This window comes from Desmodus rotundus, chromosome X (genome assembly GCF_022682495.2).
Source record: "Desmodus rotundus isolate HL8 chromosome X, HLdesRot8A.1, whole genome shotgun sequence".
Taxonomy (NCBI): Eukaryota; Metazoa; Chordata; class Mammalia; order Chiroptera; family Phyllostomidae; genus Desmodus; species Desmodus rotundus.
Window position 1 is genome coordinate 24,681,350 of NC_071400.1, and position 23,438 is coordinate 24,704,787.

Here is a 23,438-nt window from a genome sequence, read left to right on the forward strand (position 1 = left end):
TTTGAATTGGTGTTTTGGGTTTCATTGGATATATTCCCAGAAGTAGAGCCACTGGGTCAAAAGGTAATTCCATTTTTAATTTTTTTGAGATATCTCCATGCTGTTTTCCACAGTGGCTGCACCAGTCTGCATTCCCCCTAACAGTGCACAAGGGGTCTCTTTTCTGTACAACATTGCCAGCACTTGTGGTTGGTTGGTTTACTAATGATGGCCATTCTGATAGGTGTGAAGCGATATCTCATTGTGGTTTTAATTTGCATTTTTCTGATGATCAGTGACCTTGAGGTTAAATGTTAGGCTCAAAACCATAAAAATCCCAGAAAATATACACAGTAAAAACTCGGAGATTTCCTGTAGCAATACTTTTTTCTGATATATCACCAGAGAAAAGTGAATCAACAGAGAAAATAAACAAATGGGACTATGTCAAACTAAAAAGTTTTTGCACAGCAAAGGAAAACATCACTTAGTGGGAGATAATATTCACGAATGATATATCTGATAAGAGGTTAATATCCAAAACTTATTAAAAAACTTATAAAACTCAACACCAAAAAAGTAAACAATCCAATTAAAAATGGGCAGAGAACCTGAATAGACACTTCTCCAAAGAGGACATACAGATGACCCATAGACATATGAAAAGATGCTCAAAGTCATTAATTATCAGAATTTTGTATTTTTTCACCAAAACAAATACAGAGATAAATTGGACGCTGAGACATGAACACAGACTAATTTTTCTCAACAACTGTATTTATAATTATTGCTGTAATAATTATATGTATTCTTATATTTTATTTATGTTTATGTTTTAACTATATATATATTTATATTATACCTTGGGAATCACTGTAACATTTAATTTGAAAAGTCCCTACTGCCAAGAGTTTGTTAAACCTTTCCTCTAGGAAGAAGGACCAATAGCAAAAATGTAATATCTCAGTCTCTCTATAACTTCATATATAAGGGAAAGAGTAGATAATAGAATTAAAGACTCATGGACGGCATTTACAACAGAACATAAACTGGTGATACAAATTAGTTGATACAGACCTTTAACAACTAGGGTAGCCCTGGCTGGTGTGGCTTAGTGGTTGAGTGCCAGCCTGTGAATCAAAGGGTTACCAGTTCGACTCCCAGTCTAGGGCACATGCCTGGGTTGTGGGCCAAGTCCCCAGTGGGGGGCACTTGAGAGGCAGCCACATGTTGATGTTTCTCTCCCTCTCTTTCTCTCTCCCTTCTCCTCTCTCTAAAAAATAAAATAAATAAAATATTTAAAACAAAAAAAAACAAGGGCAGTGCCTAGTGAACCTGAGAATGGAGAGCTCTGACATACCTAACAAGTATTCACTGGGAAATACAGTGGGTCAGTGTGATAACAGCAGCTGAAAATGGAAGGGATTTTTCCTCTGCAATAGCAGATAAGTGTAAGCAGCTCATTGTAAGAATTGACAAAGCCAGGTTAGTCTGACTCATATGAACATGCAAAAATGCCCCAATTGAGCTCCCTTCTAGGGCAAGCCCTATATAGACCAGAAACTTATAGGAGAAAAATAAAAACTTGACAACATAATAGAGAAGCTGCATAAAGGTTGAGAAGGAGAATAGAGCTAGCTGGGAAATCTGAGACAGCAAACAGTAATATTTTTGAACACTAGAAGAAAACAGCAGGAGAGAAAAACCTATTAAGTTGATGAGAACTTTCCTAAATCCAAGTCCATTTAAAAAATTTAGGAAAATTAAATTCAAATAAAAGTAAGAAAAAATCATCAAGATTAAACCTTATTCAAATTTGTTATAAAAATAATAATGGCCAGAATAATTTTCCTACAGACAATAATGGCACTTCAGAAACACATGCCCAGGAACAGATCAAAACCATAGCCTGCTATTTCAAAATAAGCAAGAAGATCTAAAAAACTAATACAATAAATTAAAATGAGAATTATAAAAACCCAGAAAGAAGATGAAATAACTTACAAAGATTAGAAGTAAATTTTTTTAAAAATTGTTTCTTAAATGAAACTAAATTCAGAAGGAAGGCAAGAGTGAATAAATAAAGCAGTTAATTTTTAAAGAAAAGGGAAAAAATTTAAATAAGGATTAAGACTTCAAAGAAAATGAAAAATATTAAAGAGAGAAGGGAGAACAGAAAAATTATTAGATATTAGATATCCTTGATGAAGAAAATCAAAGTAAGGAAAAAGAATAAAAACTAAAAACCCTAATTCAAGAAAATGTTCCTCAAAGAAAAATTGGATATTACATACTGAGAGAGCACACTGTGTACATAAGAGTATTGTACAGAACTACAAACAGCATGATATAGTTTATTAAAACCATAGGATTTTATCCTAACAATGGCCAGGGGGGAGTGGGGAGGGGACAGTGAGGAGAGGGGATTACAGGAACTACTATAAAAGACACATGGACAAAATCAAGGGGGTGGGTGGAAGTGGGGGAGGGAGGGGGGTTTGGCTGGGGTGGGGTGGAGGGATGGGGAGAAAGGCACACAACTGTAATTGAATGACAATAAAAATTAAAATAAAAAAAAAACCCATAAGATTTTAAAGAAAATATTTTTTCTTGGAGACTAGAAAGAAAAGTGCCCATGAATTAAATTAAATTATCATCAGGCATCTTCACAGTCATGCTTTAAGCCAGAAAAAACTTCAGTAACATTTTTAAACATTAAAGGAAAGAAATGTGTACCAAGAATTTTATATTCATCAAAAGTAAGTTTCAGCTATAAAGCGTATAAGCTTTCCTTAAAATACAAGAACTCAGGTAATATTGTGGCCATGAATCCTGATGACTGTAATAGAGAACAAGCTTCACACAGCTAAAATGACTAGAGAGGCCTTAATATGAGAATAGGATGTAAGCATTAAATATTTAGTTACCTGTCGAACTAAGACTAAATGAGTACTAAGAGGGAGAAAGTAGATTATGTTATGGCCATATGTTTTGTAGCTATACTATAACTATTTTAAAAAATACATGGAAAGTAGAGTACATGTAAAAATATTTTAATTTTTTAATAATCATATTGTATATAGTAAGAGTATTAGTTTTTTTAGAGTAATGTATATAGAATTAGAGATTGAAAAACTGAGTAATTTCAACATATTCTAATTAAACATCTTCATGCCATGTCCTTAAGGAACAGGATTTTTAGAGTAGAGAAAAGGAAATATAAATTTTATAGAAAGGAAGTTAATGAAAATTCTATAAATACAAATGTGAATGGGATATATATATGAAATCTCCTTAAGGATTCACATTGGTACTCCTATCTCATATAAGGATATAGATGTATATATGCTTAAGGAGGAAAATGGGCACAATTGTAATTGAACAATAAAAAAATAAAGAAAAAAGAATCTTGTAGCATAGCTGACTAAAATATCTAAGTACAATCCCAACTCAGAAGCAATGAGCAAGGCTAGTGGTAGTCTTGAAATATCATTCCCCACTATCAGAAATCAGGGTTTCTTGGAGAAATGATTGATTACAGGTTTAGTGTAAAAAAATACACAAGACCAGCCTGGAAATTTTTGTGATGATAGATAGTAAGTACACCACTAAAGGCTAACTTGACAATACTCCCACTGGCCAAAGAGAGATAACACACATTGAACCCAATGAAATATGTTTAAGTCCTTGAGATATAGTGACACTTAAAAAAAAAGAATCAGTTTTTGTACGTAGCTGTTCAGATCTCCCAACACCATTTGTTGAAGAGGCTATTTTTGCTCCATTTTATGCTCCTGCCTCCTTTGTCAAATATTAATTGACTGTAAAGACTTAGGTTTATTTCTGGGCTCTCTGTTCTGTTCCATTGGTCTATGTGCCTGTTTTTATGCCAGTACCAGGCTGTTTTGATTACAGTGGCATTGTAATACAGTTTGATATCAGGTATTGTGATCCCTCCTGCTTTGTTCTTCTTCCTCAAAATTGCTGCAGCTATTCGGGGTCATTTATGGTTCCATATGAATTTCTGAAATGTTTGTTCTATATCTGTAAAATATATCATGGGTACTTTAATAGGGATTGGATTGAATCTATAAATCGCTTTGGATAGTATGGCCATTTTGATGATGTTAATTCTTCCAATCCATGAGCATAGTACCTAAGAACCCTGAAACACCAATCCAAAAGAACCTATGCACCCCAATGTTCATAACAGCACAATTTACAATAGCCCAGTGCTGGAAGCAACCTAAGTGCCCAATAGCAAATGAGTGGATCCAAAAACTATGGTACATTTACACAATGGAATTCTATGCAGCAGAGAGAAAGAAGGAGCTCTTGCCCTTTGCAATAGCATGGATTGAACTGGAGAGCATTATGCGAAGTGAAATAAGCCAGGTGGTGAGGGACAAATACCATATGATCTCACCTTTAACTGGAACATAATCAACAGAAGAAAAAAAGCAAACAAAATATAACTAGAGACATTGAAGTTAAGAACAATCTACCAATAGCCAGAGGGGAGTGGGGAGGGGACAGTGAGGAGAGGGGATTACAGGAACTACTACAAAGGACACAAGGACCAAATCAAGGGGGAGGGTGGAGATGGGGGAGGGAGGTGGGTTCGGGTGGGGTGGAGGGATGGGGAGAAAAGGCATACAACTGTAATTGAATAACAATAAAACTTAAAAAAAAATAATCGGTTGGTTTTAGAGGATGATCAGGGAAAATTCATTAGCTTGAAAACTGGTAACTAAAGGGAAAGAATCAAGCATTTCCATTATGTACTATACCATTGGGTTTCCAAATAGTAAAAAAGAAGAATTATCTCTTGATAAAAGTATCCAACTATTGAATATGAAATTACATTATTAGAACATTTTCAATTGTCAAGTCCCTATGAATGAACACATACAGGCATTAAGTATCAATGACTGTTAATATTACAAAAAGAGAGACAACTAGACATTTTGTGGCTCCCATGCCTTTGCAATATTCTACCTATTCAATTGCCAAATTGATCAAATCTGAGTCTGAGCCAATCTCTAGATCCAACTGGCATTTTGCAAAAAACTCAGAGGACAAAGGAACATATTGACCATAAGTATGCAACAGTAAAATCTTGACTAATTCCTGAGAAATTTAAGAAATAAAATTGTTAGCCCTGACTGGTGTGGCTCAGTGGATTGAGTGCCAAACTGTGGAGCAAAGGGTCGCTGGTTCGATTCCCAGTCAGGGCACATATCAGGGTTGCAGGCCAAGTGCCCTGAAGCAGGCAGGTGAGAAGCAACCTCACATTGATGTTTCTCTCCCCTTCTTCCTCCCTTCCCCTCTCTCTAAAAATAAATAAAATCTTTAAAATAAATAATTTTTATTTTTAACATATATTTTATTGACTGTGCTATTACAGCTGTCCCAATTTTTTTCCATCCTTTATCCCCACTCCACCTTGCACCACCCTACCCTCGAGCACCCCCCCCCCACTTAGTTCATGTCCATGGGTCATACACATAAGTTCTTTGGCTTCTTTATCTCCTATACTATTCTTAACCTCCCCCTCTCTATTTTATGCCCACCAATTATGCTTCTTATTCCATGTACCTTCCCCCCATTTTCCCTATCCCCCTCCCCACTTACAATGCTCCATGTGATCTCCATTTCTGTGATTATTTTCCTCTTCAAGATGTTTGCTTAGTTTTGGGGTTTTTTTTTTTTTTGGTTCAGTTGTTGATAATTGCGAGTTTCTTCTCATTTTACTGTTCACAGTTTCTGATCTTCTTCTATTTCTTAGGTAAGTCCCTTTAACATTTCATATAATAAGGGCTTGGCGATGATGAACTCCTTTCACTTGACCTGATCTGGGAAGCACTTTATCTGCCCTTCCATTCTAAATAATAGCTTTGCTGGATACAGTAATCTTGGATGTAGGTCCTTGCCTTTCATGACTTTGAATACTTCTTTCCAGCCCCTTCTTGCCTGCAAGGTTTCTTTTGAGAAATCACCTGATAGCCTTATGGGAACTCCTTTGTAGATAACTGTCTCCTTTTGTCTTGCTGCTTTTAAGATTCTCTCTTTCATTTAATCTTGGGAAACTTAATTATGATGTGCTTTGGTGTGTTCCTCCTTGGGCCCAATTTCTTTGGGACTCTCTAGGCTTCCTGGACTTCCTGGAAGCCTATTTCCTTCACCAGATCGGGGAAGTTTTCTTTCATTATTTTTTCAAATAAGTTTTCAATTTCTTGCTCTTCTTCTTCTTCTTCTAGAACCCCTATGATTCATATGTTGGAGAGCTTAAAGTTGTCCCAGGGGTTTCAAAGCCTCTCCTCATTTTTTTTAATTCTTGTTTATTCATTCTGTTCTGGTTAAATGTTTATGTCTTCCTTCTGGTCCAAATCATTGATTTGAGTCCAGGTTTCCTTCCCTTCACTGTTGGTTCCCTGTATATTTCGCTTTATTTCACTTTGTGTAGCCCTCATTTCTTCCTTCATATTACGACCAAACTCAACCATTTCTATAAGCATCCTGGTTACCAGTGTTTTGAATTCTGCATCAGATAGGTTGGCTATCGCTTCAGCACTTAGCTCTTTTTCTGGAGTTTTGATCCGTTCTTTCATGTGGGCCATATTTCTTTGTCTTGGTGTACCTGTTACATTGTAAGGGGCAGGGCCTTAGGTATTCACCAAGGCAGGGCAACCCACATTGCTGAGTTGTGGAGCAATCTGTCAGGGAGGGGTCAAAGAGGGAACAATGCTGCTCGCTCACTCTGCTCTCACCCCACTTTCTGTCACTTCCCTCACTTTCCATGAGCAGATTGTGCCCTATCAGGTGCTCATTCCCAGGTGGGTGGGTTTGTGTACATTCTAGGATCCCTCTCCAACAAATACTCCTCTAAGATGGGGAGTTTCTCCGTCCTTCACAGCCCCCACAAGTTAGAGGTTTTGAGTCTTTAGTTTTCCGGTCAGCCAGCCTCCAACCCACCCATGTGATCTGCCATGTACTTTCGCAAGTCCTCTCCACCAGGCTACCCATCTCCACCCCTCCTACCAGTGTGGATGAATGTTTTTTTAACTCCTTGGTTGTCAGATTTCCATGCAGTTTGATTTTCTGGCAGCTCCAGTTGTTTATTGTTTAAATTGGTTGTTATCCTTCTTTTGGTTGTGTGAGGAAGTAAAGCATTTCTATCTATGCCTCCATCTTGGCCAGAAAAATATTTTTTAAAAAAGAAATAAAATTTTTAGAAACTCATACAGTGAAACAGATTTATAAGATATATCAAATTAATTTAAAAATGGGCAAAAAAAGGCTCTAGTATCTAAAGCACACTTGGATAACAAAATTATTTTAAAACATTAAGAATTGATGGCTAAAATGGAAATAGTAATCCCTTACCTAGCAATAATTACTTTAATTTTTTTAAATTTTTTATTTATTTAATTTTAGAGAGAGGGGAATGGAAGGAGAAACACAGGGAGAGAAACATCAATGCATAGTTGCCTCTTGCTCACCCCTTGCTGGTGACCTGGCCTCCAACCCAGGCATGTGCCCTGACTGGGAATCAAACCGCAACCCTTTGGCTCATAGGCCCATGCTCAATCCACTGAGCTATACCAGCCAGAGCCAATAATTACTTTAAATGTATATAAATTAAATTGTCCAATCCAGAGACATAGAACTGCTGCTGCCACCCTAGTCCAAGCCATCAATCATCACATGTTGATTACCACAATAGCTTCCTAGAAGTTCTCCTAAGCTTGAAATTTTGGTATACCCGCAGCGTATACTGTAAAAAACAGGCAGAGTAATCCTGTTAATATGTATTTTCTTATACTTCTACTCAAAACTTCAGTGGCTTCCCATCTCTCTCAGAACTGAAACTAAATTTGTTACCATGGCCTCCTGTGCCTTATTATATTAAGGTATGCTCCCTCTACTCCTACTTTACTGAACGTTTTTATCATAAATGGGTGCTGTACCTTATCAAATGTTTTTCCGCATCTATTGATATGATCCTGTGATTTTTGTATTTCCTTTTGCTTATGTGATGTATTACATTTATTGATGTGAATATCGTACCATCCTTGCATCCCTGGAATGAATCCCATGTGATCATGGTGTATGATCTTTGTAATGTATTGCTGGATGGGGTTTTTCAATATTTTGTTGACACTTTTCCAAGGAGGACATACAGAGGGCCCACAGACATATGAAAGGATGTTCAACATCACTTGCCATCAGAGAGATGAAAATTAAAACTACAGTGAGATACTACTTCACACTGGTGAGAATGGCCATCATAAACAAATCAACAAACAACAAGTTCTGGTGAGGTTGTGGAGAAAAGGGAACCCTAGTGCACTGTTGATGGGAATGCAGACTGGGGCAGGCACTGTGGAAAACAGTATGGAATTTCCTCAGAAAACTAAAAATGGAACTGCCTTTTGACCTGGCAATTCCGCTGCTGGGATTATACCCTAAGAATCCTGAAACACCAATTGAAAAGTGCCTATGCACCCCAATGTTCATAGCAGCACAATTTACAATAGCCAAGTGCCAAAAACAGTCTAATTTCCCATCAGTAAATGAGTGGATCGAAAAACAGTGGTACATTTACACAATGGAATACTATGCAGCAAAAGAGAGAAGGAGCTCCTACCCTTCATGACAACATGGATGGATCTGGAGAGCATTATGCTAAGTGAAATAAGCCCGGTAGCAAAAGACAAATACCATACGTTCTCACCTGTAAGTGGAACCTAACCAAGAAAACAGACAAGTAAGCAAAATATAACCAGAGACATTGAAATAAAGAACAAACTGACAGTTACCAGAGGGGAGAGAGAAGTGGGGAGAGGGATAATGGGGGGAAATAGGGGAAGGGTCATCAAGGAACATGTATAAAGGACACATGGACAAAGACAAAGGGGGTAGGATTGAGGGTAGGAGGCAGGAATGGGTGGAGTGGGGAGGAAAAGTGGGGGAAAATAGAGACAATTGTACTTGAACAATAAATAAATACATAAATACATAAATAAATAAATAAAAACATAAATAAAACTGCAACTAATCTGCCTTTTCCATTTTGAATGTTACCTCTCTGAGGCCAGGGAGTTATGTTTTTTCCCCGTATTGGTTACTTTTTGGTGCTGGCACATAAAACACTAGCACATAGTAGGCACCCAAAAAAGTATCAAACAAATGAATGATAATAATGTTTGATAATGAGATACTGAATGTACAAATAGACAATGGCTAGACAATATAAGAAAACTTCACTCTAGTCTCCAACTTCTGTAGCAGGTGGCTGAGAAAGATCAGGATTTGGTCAATGGCCACTTAATTTTGCCTCCACTTTCAATTCAGGACCAACCAGAGGTAGTCAGATGTGTTCCCCCAACCAATCACCTACAATATTGTGCTTCTAGTAAGCACATATCCAGCTTCCCTATACCAACAACCTCTAATCACAGCATACGTGAATCATTCTCACTTTTTTTCCTATAAAGTTTTCCTCTGCCAAACCTAAGGTATGGTGACTGACTCGCTTGTTATATCAAGCTCTGTAGAAATATCCTCTATTTGTTCTCATTTAGCTTGTCTTTATTTCCACAATAAGGACAACAGGTATTTTCTCAATGTTTTGTTAAATATAAATGAAAACATTTTAAAATATCAATTTTTAAAAATTTGTAATATACAGAGTGCGGCAAAGTAGGTTTATAGTTGTGAGTATATGAAAGAGTTTATTCTTACCTGATTATTTATTAATTATTGTGGTATTTACCATATAAACTACTGTAAACCTACTTTTGCCCCACCTTGTACAATCTAAATACAGGCAGTATGCTTTTGCTCTGCCAATGCTGCCTTAAAAGAAGCCCCATACCTCCTCTTTATGACACACTGCTTCTCATTAAACCACTCCTGTGTAGAAACTCTACAGTTACTACTACAGCTTTCTCTAGAGAGACATTTCATTCAGGAAGACAATACTTTGTGAAAAAAGTACAGACTACCCAATGTCAATTTGAAAACAGTCAAAGTGCTGAGCAGCTAAGTTCATTCACACGCTAAAGTGACTTTTTCCATTGCACCAAGTTTATAGCATGTGATTAAAGTATTTGCTTTAGTAAAATTAAAAATCACTCCATCACATATACATTTAGTGTTGTAAAAGTTAATTATAGCTATAAAGGTTGATGCAGTCAAAAGCAGATCTTACCTTGCCCACAACACTCTGAAATCCTTGAGGGACAGAATTCCTATCTGATTAATTGCATACCATGTACATGTAGATGCATAATTAACATCTGTTTAATGAGTGATTAACAATTTAACACTTTTTCTCTATATGAAAAGAACTCCTACATAACTAATTGAAAGTACATTGGGTGGAATTTTTTAATAACTAAATGCTACAATTAAGCTGATATCTATTTCAAACAAATACTATTACCAAGAAAGCTATCAAACTGATTCTGATATCTAAAATTTGACCCATTCGGGAAATTCAATAAAATTTGGGATACTACTGTCTGTAAATAATTCTTCCCAGGTAAACAGATAAAAAAAAATCACTTCACAGCAAATGTGTTGCATGGGTCATTAGTCATGTAAAATTTACACTTACACTGTTAAGTGTTAAATAATTATGCTAGTCCCAAGATGAAGTCGCTCATGCTGTGACACGCCCCCCACCATAAACACCAGTCAAACATTAACAGTTTCCTTTTCTTGTGAATGCTTATCTCTTCCAGAATTGTAACTTAGAATTGACCAATCATAACATGTCCCCTCAACTCAAATTACACAACCTGACTCCAAAGTTTCTTTGTGAACCAAATAAAGAAAACTACCTTGTATTAGTCAATCAAATCAGATTTGCCCAGTAGAAAATACCTGTTCCTCTGTATCTCTGTCTACAGAACACCTTCATTTTGGATAGCTCTTTAGAACTTCTTCCAGATTTTTACATTTAATGCTACTTAATTCATTAATCATTGAATAAAGTCAGTAAGGTGTTAATATATCGTTGGTGAACTTTGCTTTTCTTGAAACTAGAGAACTTAATTCTTATGTCTTAGGTCAGAATTTTATTGCTTTTTATGAAAGGCCATTGCAAAATTTATGGAGCAAAAAGTAGATTTTAACATAATCTTTAAAATAAAAGATCAAGAACAAAATGCAACAAAAAATAGTAGTTTGGGTGAGTAAGAACAGGTAATATTTTAGTCATGTTTCCATAAATGGAATCATCAGTCCAATCTATCTCTGTTGCTTGAGATGTAGGTGTCTATAGCCACTTCAGCCCTGATTTTTAAAGTGAAAAGTAAAAATAGGGAGACATAATAGCTATACCTGTGTCTTGGACAGGCAGAAAATAACAACCTTTCTGATCATGTTTTCAAATTGATGCAAGTTAAAAAAACACTAAGACTATCTGGTGAGATTTCTGGCATGGTTCATTTTTTAAAAAGATTTTATTTATTCATTCTTAGAGAGAGGGGAAGGGAGGGAGAATGAGGGAGAGAAACATCAGTGTGTAGTTGCCTCTCATGCTCTCCCAGCTGGGGACCTGGCCCACAACCTATACATGTTCCCTGACTGGGAATTGAACCAGTGACCCTTAGGTTCACAGGCCAGTACTCAATCCACTGAGCCACACCAGCCTTGCCCAAGGCTGGTGTGGTTCTAAATGCACTCAATTGTCACTTCAAAAAATCAAGTTACATTCTAAACATGTGTCATTAGGTGAATTTATTGTTGTGCATACATCATAGAGTACACTTACACAAACCCAGATGGTATAGCCTACTATACACATAGGCCTTGGGAAATAGCAATAAAGGCTCAATTATAATAGGGGGGCCCATAAAACCCATCAAGGTGACATTTCTGGGACATTCAGATCAGGTGATCAAAGAGACTGCGCCACTGGGTCCCACAGAACACCTACTACATAAAGTCACTATACCAAGACTCAGAGTCATAGCAAATCTACCTAATACATAGACACAAATACAAACACCTATGGTACACAATAGAATACTGCTTGGCTGTAAAAAGGAAGAAAATTTTACCCTTTATGACACCATGGATTGACTTGGAAAACATTATGCTAAGTGAAATAAGCCAGTCAGGGAAAGACAAATACCATATGATTTCACTCATATGTGAAATCTAATGAACAAACAGAGCTAACAAGCAAAATAGAGACAGGCTCATAGAGTCTAGGATGATGGCTATGGGGTGGGGATTAGCGGGTGGAGGGACTGATCAAAAAGGAAAGAGGACTCAGGGGCATGGACAACAGTGTGGTGATTGTGAGGGGAGGAGGGTGGATGGAGGTGGAAAAGGGTATAAGGGGGATAGATGGTAATGGAAAAATACAATTTAAATACATAAGGAAGGAAGGAAGGAAGGAAATAAATAAATAAATAAATAAATTTTATAAAAGAAAGAAATAGTGCCTGAACACTCCATAATACGGTAAAGAAAAATATATACACAAATCCAGGAACTGAAGAGAGTCCCACAAAAGGTGAACCCAAAAGACACATCATAATTAAAATGGCAAAGGTAAAAGACAAAAAATCTTAAAAGCAGCAAGAGAAAGTCAGTTATTTACCTACAGTGGAGCTCCCATAAGACTGTCAACTGATTTCCCCACAGAAACATTTCAGGCCAGAAGGGATTGGCATGAAATATTCAAAGTGATGAAAAACCTAAAACCAAGACAACTTAACCCAGCAAAGCTATCATTTGAAATTGGAATAGAAATAAAGTGCTTCCCAACAAGAATAAAATAAAGATGATTGTAATGACCAAACCAGTATTATAAGAAATGTTAAAGGGTCTTCAAGAAAAAGAATAAAAAGAAGGAGGAGGGGGAGGAAGAGAAAAGAAGGAGGAGAAGAAGAAAAACAGAGTAACATAGTTAAAAGAATAAAGTGAAAATAAATATGTACCTACATATAATCAGTTTAAATGTAATTGGCTTAAATGCTTCAATCAGAAGATATAGAAGGATATTATACAATGATAAAGAGATCAATCCAACAAGAGGATATAACTCTGATAAACATTTATGCACCAACATAGGAGCACCTAAATATGTGAAATCAATCTTGATGGATATAAAGGGAGAGACTGACAAAAATACAGTTATAGTCAGGAATTTTAACACCCCATTGACTTCAATGGATAGATCTTCCAGACAGAAAATCAACAAGGAAACAGTGGCTTTAAATGACATACTAGATCAGATAGATTTAATCAGAGCATTTCACCTAAAGCAGCAGCATATATATTCTTTTCAAGTGCACATGGAAGATTTTCTATGATAGACCATATGTTAGGCAACAAAACAAATCTCAATAAATTTAAGAGGACTGAAATCCTATGAAGCATTTTCTCTGACCACAATGGCATAAAACTAGACATCAATCACAAGAGATAAAATGAAAAACACACAAAGGCATAGAAACTAAATAATATGTTACTAAACAATGAATGTTAACAATGAAATCAAGGAAAAATTCAAAAATTACACGGACATAAATAAAAATGAGCACACAAAAAACCAAAATCTATGGGACACAGCAAAGGCAGTAAGTTCTGGTGATGTTGAGGAGAACAGGGAACCCTAGTGCACTGTTGGTGGGAATGCAGACTGGTGCAGCCACTGTGGAAAACAGTACGGAATTTCCCCCAAAAATTAAAAAGGAACGTCCTTTTGACCCAGAAGTTCTACTGCTGGGATTTTACCCTAAGAACCCTGAAACACCAATTCAAAAGAACCTATGCACCCCAATGTTCATGCAGCACAATTTACAATAGCCAAGTGCTGGAAGCAAACTAAGTGCCCATCAGCAAATGAGTGGATCAAAAAACTTTGGTACATTTACCCAATGGAATACTATGCAGCATAAAGAAAGAAGGAGCTCCTACCCTTCATGACAACGTGGATGGATCTGGAGAGCATTATGCTAAATGAAATAAGCCAGACAGTGAAAAACAAAGACTATATGATCTCACCTATAAGTGGAACCTAATCAACAACAACAACAAAAACAAGCAGGCAAAATAAAACCAGAGACACTGAAATAAAGAGCAAACTAACAGTAACCAGAGGGGAGGGGTGAGGGGATAATGGGTGGAAAAGAGGGAAGGGTTTTCAGGAACATGTATAAAGGACACATGGACAAAACCAAATGGGGGTAGGACCAAGGGTGGGAAGTGGGGATGGCTGTGGTGGGGGGAGAGGTGAGGGGAAAATGGAGACAACTGTGTTTGAACAATAAAAAAATGTGGAAAAATAAATAAAAATAAGAAATTGCCATTGTAAAAAAAAGAAAAGCCTGAATCATATCATCAAAAAAAATCATAGAAGAAAAATAGGAAGTAAAATTTTGAACATTTCTCATAGCGATATTTTTTCTGATCTATTCCATCAGGCAAGGGAAACAAAAGAAAAATGATCAAATTGGACTACTTCAAAATAAGTTTTTGCACAGCAAAGGATACCATCAGCAAAATGAAAAAGATGATTCACTGCAATAAGAGAACATATTTGCCAATAATGTGTCTGGTAAGGGGTTAATATCCAAAATTTATAAGGAATTTATACAACTTAACATCAAAACAAAACAAAACAGTACAAAACAAACAATCCAATTTATAAATGGGCAAAGGACCTGAATAGACACTTCTCCAAAGAGGATAGACAGATGGCCAATAGACATGAAAAAATGCTCAATGTCACTAATGGTCAGTGAATGCAAATTAAAACCACAATGAGATATCACCTCACACCTGTCAGAATGCCCATCATAAATAAACCAATGAAAAACAAATCTTGGTGATGATGTGGAGAAAATAGGACCCTCATGCACTGTTGATGGGGTTGCAGACTGGTGCAGCCACTGTGGAAAGCATATGGAATTACCTCAAAAACATTAAAAATGGAAGTTCCTTATGGCCCAGTGATTCTATTTCTGGGAATATATCTGAAGAAACCCAAAACACCGATTCAAAAGAGTATCCAAGTTTTGGAAGCAGCTCATTTACCTATCAGTAGATGACTGGTTAAAATGCTATGGCATATTTACACAATAGAATACTACTCAGCCATAAAAAAAAAAAGAAAATGTTACCTTTTGTGATACAATGGATGGACCTACAAAGTATTATTCTAAGTGAAATAAGCCAGTCATACAAAGGCAAGTTCCATATATTTTCACCTATATGTGGAATCTAATGAACAAAATAAACTAACAAACAAAATAGAAACATACTCATAGATACAGAGAACAGACTGACAGCTGTCAGAGGGTTAAGAGGCTGGATGGAAAAGGTGTGGGATTAAGAAAAAAAACCTAATAGCCACAGACAACAGTATGGTGATTACCAAAGATAAGGGGGTGAGAGGAAGAGAAAGAGGGTAAAGGGGAGATAATAGGTGATGGAAGGAGACTTGACTTTGGGTAGTGAACACACAATATAATATACAGATTATGTATTATAGAATTGTACAGCTGAAACATATATAATTCTATTAACTAATGTCACCTCAATAAATTCAATAACAAATTTTAAAAAGACACAAATGCACACATTAGCCTAGGTTTACACAGGGTTAGGACTATCAATATCACTCACTACCTTTCACTATCTTCTGCCTCCATGCCTTGTTCCACTGACAGTTCTTCAGGGGCAATAACACACGTGGAGCTGTCACCTCCAATAGTCGCTATGCCTCTGAACCACCTCCTGAAGGACCCATATGAGCTTCTTCCTGAGACGGTGTCACTCTTTTCAGAAATATGTCCATGGTGGTTTGTTCTCTTTTTCTCTTCATCATAGATTTCCTTGTAACCATATGCTGTCTCGTGAACATTAATGATAACCTTTCAGTATGGGGGTCCATGTTTTCAAACTGTTTCAGGAGCTTGTTGAAGTCTGCCAAAGCTTCTACTAAATCCTGCACTGAGTTTTCTTGGGGTTCTTCTTTTTCTTCTGCAGTTTCTTTTTCTCTTGCCTCTTCTTCAGCTATGTGTTCCGGTTCCAGTTCCAAGAACTCCGCATTAGTCAGTTCCTCAGGCCCCACCTCTAGGAGCTGCTCAGTGTCATCCTCATCCACACCCAGGTTAAGTTGTTTGCCATCTCACCCACAGCTGAGTTGAGATTTGCAACCTCATCCTTGGAAATTCCTTTAAAGTCATGGACGAACCTCTTGAGTGTCTTCTTCCAGATGCCATCCATACACTTCTTGGTAACATCACCCCAAGCCCAGGCATGGTCCTTGATGCAGCCACAGATGCTGTAATCCTTCCAGAATTGCATTAGTGTCTTCTCAGTGTCTTCCTCAGTAGCAGCAATGGCCTGGGCATTTCCAGAATAGGGAGTTTTCATCCATATTGAATATTTCCTCAGGCAAGGAATTTTCCTTCACAATCAGCTTATCTAGAATTTCCCAAAGGTCTTCAGCTGCCTTCATATTAGCACTCAGGGGTCACCACTTACTTTCACATTATGTAAAGAATAATGATTCTTGAATCATTTAAACTACCCAGAGCTAGCAGTAAATTCAGCATGGTAGTGGGTCCAACCTTTTCTTTCAACATCCCAAACAGGCCTTTTACTTGGCTGTGATCATCATGGTGCTGAGAGGGGCGTGCTTCTGTGTCTGCTCTTCAATGCAGGCTGTTAGAAGTTTCTCTGAGTCTGACAGAGGCCCTTTTCAAAGAAAAATTGTACTCTCATTACTTTTAATGAAGCAGATCTTTTAACAGCTTCTGGCACTTTATTCTTTTGTATGAAGTTGGTAGCTCCAGTGGAATGAGACTAGCCTGACTGGTGAGCAATAACAGTCACTGATTTTCCACCATCATAGTCCCTAATCACATTTAACTTCCTTTCCAGTTTGGTCACTCCATGTGGCCTCTTACTACTACCATTAGTGGTGGATTTTGTACACTTAGGGGACCATGAGGAACAAAACACCATGAGATTAAGTCAAGCCCAAGAGAAAATCATGCAATCAAGAGGAAGAGTAAACACAAGATGCATGAGGCTGCTGCCAGGGTAACCCAGCACACTGTTTTACAGCAAACTTTTTTAGAAGAACAAAGAGTACAATGTAAAATAATATTTAAAACATAGCATAGGACCTATATAAACCAGTAGTGGCTATTTATTATCATTATCAAATACTATGGGCTATACATGTTACATATACCATAGTTTTATAGGACTGTCAGGGCAGTATGTTTGTTTACAACAGCATCACTGCAAGCACGTGTGCAATGCATGGTGCTATGACCTTTGGGGCCACTACAGGTCACTAGGTGATAGGAATTTTCCAGCTCCATTGTAATCTTATAGGACCATCAGCATAGATGCAATCCCGTGTTGACCCAAAATTTTGTTAGGTGGTGCATGACCACATATCCTCTAGTGAGAAGGTGACATTGGTATTGTCACAGGTAATTTGAGGAGTTTAAATAACAAAGAGCATCTTCCACTTGTACTTGCCTGCGATAAGAAATTTAAGATTGAGTAAGTAGTGGGATTTACTTTGAATTATCCTCTACTATTTTTTCTAAATGTTTCTGTTTAAAAAAAAAAAAGCAGTTTGTTAAGGCATACTTACTTCATTATTTTTTGTAAGATTTTATTTATTTATTTTTAGAGAGAGAGGAAGGGAGGGAGAAAGAGAGGGAAATAAATATCGATTGGTTGCTTCTTCCAACCCCCAACCAGGGACCAAACCACAACCCAAACATGTGCCATGACTGGGAATCAAAGCAGAGAACTTTGCAGTTTGTGGGAGAACACCCAACCCACAGAGCCACACCAGTTGGGAATATTTAATTCACAATTAATCAGCATGGATTAATAGCTGCTTAAAATGAGATTCTGAGACGGGTAGCATGAATCACTGGAAACAGCAGGAGCTTAAAGTCAAGCTGAACTAAACTGAGTTCTGTCTCCTATGCACCCTGAGCAAGTTATTTAACCAATTTCCTCTGTTTCTTCCATTGGTAAATGGAGAGAATGCATGGCAAATTTATTCTATTCAAAATATCTAGCAAGGAAGCCCATAAAATATGTGCTCAATAAATTATAGTTATTATCATCACCTCTGTTTTGTATAGTTTGTCTTAAAGGTAAAACAGAGACATCTTAGTTACCAACTTTAAATTATTCCAACAAATGGCAATTACTCTTCAAATTACTCTCATTCTTTTCCTCAATCACCCCAATCACCAAGATAAACTACAACTATGTTTCTCAAATAACTTCCACAAACAAAACATTACACAAAGAATTTTAAAACTAGGAGAGCATTGCAGGTAAAGTGTGTAATAGTTTCTTCCTTTAAGTCTAAACTGTCTTTCCTCTTTTGCTACTGAGAGTCTTGACTTCCTCTCTGATTCTGCAAACCTATAGACTGTGATCACAACAGTTTATTCATTTCAATATTCATTCCTAGCAGCATATGAGGAACACTGACTTTGACTGTTCTTCTCACACACACAAGATATTCATGAGTTGTGCTGAAATGAATACCTGTTACTAGGAAGAAATGTGAACTATGGTAAGCAAAATCATGGATTTTGGGGGGAGTCAAACAAGGGTCTATCTCAAATATATCAACATGTACTGGGTGAGCCAAAAGGAAGGTTACAGTTGTTCATATGGAAAATAACACAAGAAGAACTAGGTGTTTCACATACAACTATAAACCTACCTCTACTAAACCCTGTATATTAACCACTTAAGGTATCTCCTACCTTTAACATTTGAGTCATCCTACATTAGACTCTGCCAAAAAAAAATTTTAGTGAGCATTTCCAGAGATTAATAAATTCTGTGCCTGCAGTATAAAAAAACACAAAGTAAAAATAAAACATGGTTCAATAAAATATTTCTTTGGATGGTTAGAGGATAAGAAGATCTACACTTTTGAACATGCTTCAATTATTTTCTAGAATTTCTAATGTGAAAATAAAAACCAGTCTTTTCAAAAGGCACATATGGTACCTCAAAGGTATTAATTATCTTAAATTTGCAAGAATTAAGAACACGGTTAGATGCCAAGTTGCTATCAGGTGCTTCAAACTATCTGTCATACTGCTAACAAAAGAACTATTTTTATAATATTTAATTTTTTTGCTTCTGCAAAGCTGTACCATTCAACAAAGGGAAAGAACCTAATAAACTTTCCTAAACTTTTACAATTATTATTGAAGAAGTGTGAAAAGCAATTTCATCCTTAATATCTACATATTTAAAATAATTAAATATATCTGTTAAGATTTCTTGCCTTGTTGTTCCAGATTCTGTTTTTCCTTGAGGAAGTTACAAAAGCTTGGCTGCTTACTGCTTGTTACACCTTGCAGCTCTCCAGCTAATGGAATTATAGAGGCCTTGATCCACTAGTTATAATTTTTAAAAGGTCATTCAGTGTAAAGGCTTGTAAGCTGTAAAATATTGGGTGAAAATTTAAAGGTATCTTATTGTTTGATTTCTGCTCTTGTTTTAAATTTAATAAATGTATTTAAATTTATCATTTTGTTCATTGTTTTTTACAATTAACCTTACTCTTACCTTTTAGTCTTATGTTATCGTTCTTCATTTTCAATCTCATTTTTTAAATTTGTTCACTTTATTCCAATTCTTTATTTATTTCCTTTTATAATTTTTATCTTGTTGGTGTCTGACCTATATCTTTTATCTGAAACTTTATTATTTTATTATTTAAATGTTTTAACTTTTACCTTCATTGGGTCTTAAAGTACCTTTTTAAAATGCTTCTTTTAAACTTTAAACCTTTTATTTTATTTTTTAATATATTTTTTTATTTTTTTATTTTTTAATTAATTAATTTATTTTTATTCACTTACAATTGCCCAAACTGGGAATTCAGCTGGCAACCTTACACTTTGCTGGATGATGCCCAACCAACTGAGCCACACCAGTCAGGGATCACCTTTTTTAATTTTTGTTTGTTTGTTTTTATTGTTATTCCGTTACAGTCGTCTGCCTTTTCTCCCCATCCCTCCACCCCACCCCACCTGAACCCACCTCCCGGATCACCTTTTTTTAAAAATTATTTTATTGTTGTTCAACTACAGTTGTCTGCATTTTCTCCCCATCCCTCCCCCACACCCCAGCCAAACCCACCTCCCTCCCCCACCCCTACCCTTCCCCTTGATTTTGTCCTTGTGTCCTCCATAGTAGTTCCTGTAAACCCCTCTCCCCACTATCGCCTCCCCACTACCCTCTGGCTGTTGTTACATTGTTCTTAATTTAAATGACTCTGGTTATATTTTGTTTGCTCTTTTCTTTTGTTGATTATGTTCCAGTTAAAGGTGAAATCATATGGTATTTGTCCCTCACCACCTGGCTTATTTCACTTAGCATAATGCTCTCCAGTTCCATCCATGCTGTTGCAAAGGGTATAAGCTCCTTCTTTCTCTCTGCTGTGTAGAATTCCATTGTGTAAATGTACCATAGTTTTTGGATCCACTCATTTGCTATTGGGCACTTAGGTTGCTTCCAGCACTTGGCTATTGTAAATTGTGCTGCTCTGAACATTGGGGTGCATAGGTTCTTTTGGATGGGTGTTTCAGGGTTCTTAGGGTATAATCCCAGCAGCGGAATTGCTGGGTCAAAGGGCCGTTCCACCTTTAGTTTTCTGAGGAATTCCATACTGTTTTCCGCAGTGGCCACACCAGTCTGCATTCCCACCAACAATGTACTAGGGTTCCCTTTTCTCTGCATCCTCTCCAACATTTGTTTTTTGATTTGTTTACGTTGGCCACTCTGACCAGTGTGAGATGGTACCTTTAAACCTTTTAAATTCCAACTATACCTTTTGTATGCCTTTTCTCCCAAAGGCATACAACTGTAATTGAATAACAATAAAAATTTAAAAATAAATAAATAAATAAATAAATAAATTCCAACTATATTCTGTTTTATATTAACCAATTTATTTTATTTTAATAAATCTCTTTTTGTTTTTATTTTACTTTATTAATTCATTCCCATTGTGATTGAATTTTATAATATAGAAAGTGGGTAATTGAGGTAGGATTCATGGGGGTAGCCAACATCATAAACAGAAAAGATTTTCCTTCCTCTAAACTATCTTGGTAACTATTTCCCTGGCTCCCAGAAGAATATCCTAGCCTTTTAAAGATTACTCATCAAAAATTTAACAAGACAACTACAGAGACCCACAAGTTAATCTTCTTCAGGACAAATACTTCTCTGTTCATATAGCAATGTAAATGAAACATCACTACTTTTAAAACTCTCAAACCATCAAGGCTTTACATAAGTAACATCTTGCTTCTAGACACATGGCATATAATTTGTTTATTCCTTGAAGTAGACCTAACATTTAAAAGGATACAGATGGTACTGAACGCCAAACAGATATTTATGGCACATAGTAATACATACCACTGGCCTGCTTCTAATATATTTCTAGTTTGGCTAACCTCACTTCTCATCAGAGTCATAACAAAGGTGATATATTCAAAATATTTTACAAGTAGTATAGCACAAGCCTCAATAAATCAGGCTTGGGTACTGGTCTATCAGAAGGTCTGCCAGGTTAAACAATTAGTACCTTTATTAGTGGGTACTGACTCCCCCCAACCCTATATCCAGGAGAAAGGGAAAAAATGGCTTAGAAACTTACAGGGAAGAGGTAATGTAACTTCATCTCTGCTGAAAGCTCTATTAACTTATTTGAAGACCATTAATAGACACCTGAGTTAATCTAGCATGTCAAGACTAAGAAAGAAAAAACTGTTTGCACAATCACACAAGTTTCCTCAGGGAAACATCTAGGGTGACATAAGCTAAATGAATCCAGTCTTTTCAACCTTGTGTGTCTTTAAGGAAGATGAACACACTGTTTTAGGAAGGTTGAAGTGCATGAGGAGGCATAATAGTAGCATCTGAAAATGGTATGACTATTTATGAAGACTCTAATTCAACTATTACTCAAGCATGCTGAATTATACCTTCTGTCCAGCCTCACAAAATATCACCTCACATAGTCTTCTCATGAGCTACACTGATCCATTTACATAAGTGACAATCTTTGATTATCTTTTTTACCTCAACTTTCTCCAGAAAGACCACCCACTGTCCTATTTCTAGAACATAGATGTGCTATAATGAGTTCTCCAACAGTTTGGTTTTATCCCGTGGCATGTGTAATTTTTGTGTGTCTCTTTAAACATTTGGGGACATGAAACAGGAAATAAATAGTGAAGTATTTAAACCATCTTCTATAATGTATTATATAAAAACTTACAAGCAGAGTCATCTTAATTTAATCTTGATTTATAGCTAAATAACAAAAAAGTCACCACTTTTTCCACTTCTAAGAACAGAATCACTATTTTAGCATTTCAGTAGATTCTAGGGCTCACCTCAACTAGATAATATTCTGGCATGGGTTTAGCCACATTTACATTAAGACGTCCTTCAATGGAACTGTTTGAGAAAGGACTAGAGAAGCCTATACTCTGAATTTACTTAGAAATATTTGAGAGTTGCTTTTGCTTGTTACAGCTTCTTAAATTACTTAAGTAAGATTATTATATTAAAGGGTAAATGACATAAATGTTGGCTGTACAACTAGCAATTTCATGGGCTACCTTAAGCTAGAGAGACACACAGGCTTCTATTAAAACATAAAATTTCTCGTCTTTAAAATAAAATGCCTCAGCTAGAAATACTAAGCTTTCAATAGCTCTAAATAACTTAATGGAAAAGTGAAAAGGATCTAGATGTCCCTACAACTTTGAATTCTGAGTTGTGCATACAGTGGGTAATTAAGGAAGCTGAGTATGGACAGTGTTATAATGACATATTGTATAACCTTAAAGATGATTTGCCTTCTGTTTACAGAACACTGTTTAAATAACATGTAGAGATTATGGTTCAAAATCTGTCATGTTATTTGCTAAATGCTAATTAGACTTAGGTAGAATCAGGAAATGTAGTAGGATTCACAAAAACTAGTATTCTATACATAATACTTCCTCTTCTGTAAGCTGCAGCATACGACAAACTAAGAGCAATCCACCTAGATAATTAATGAGGTCCTATCCATTCTAGTATTAAATAATCCAGAATAACTGCAGCAATTTTGAGAAGGAAGAACAAGGTAGGAGGGATCACAATACCTGATATCAAACTATATTACAAGTCAAAAGAGCCTGGTACTGGCATAAGAACAGACACATAGGTCAATGGAACAGAATAGATAACCCAGAAATAACCCCATGTCTCTATGGTCAATTAATATTTGACAAAGGAGCAGGAGCCTAAAATGGAGTTAAAATAGCCTCTTCAACAAATGGCATTGGGAGATGTGGACAGCTACGTGAAAAAAAAAAAAAAATGAAACTCGAGCACCAATTTACACCATA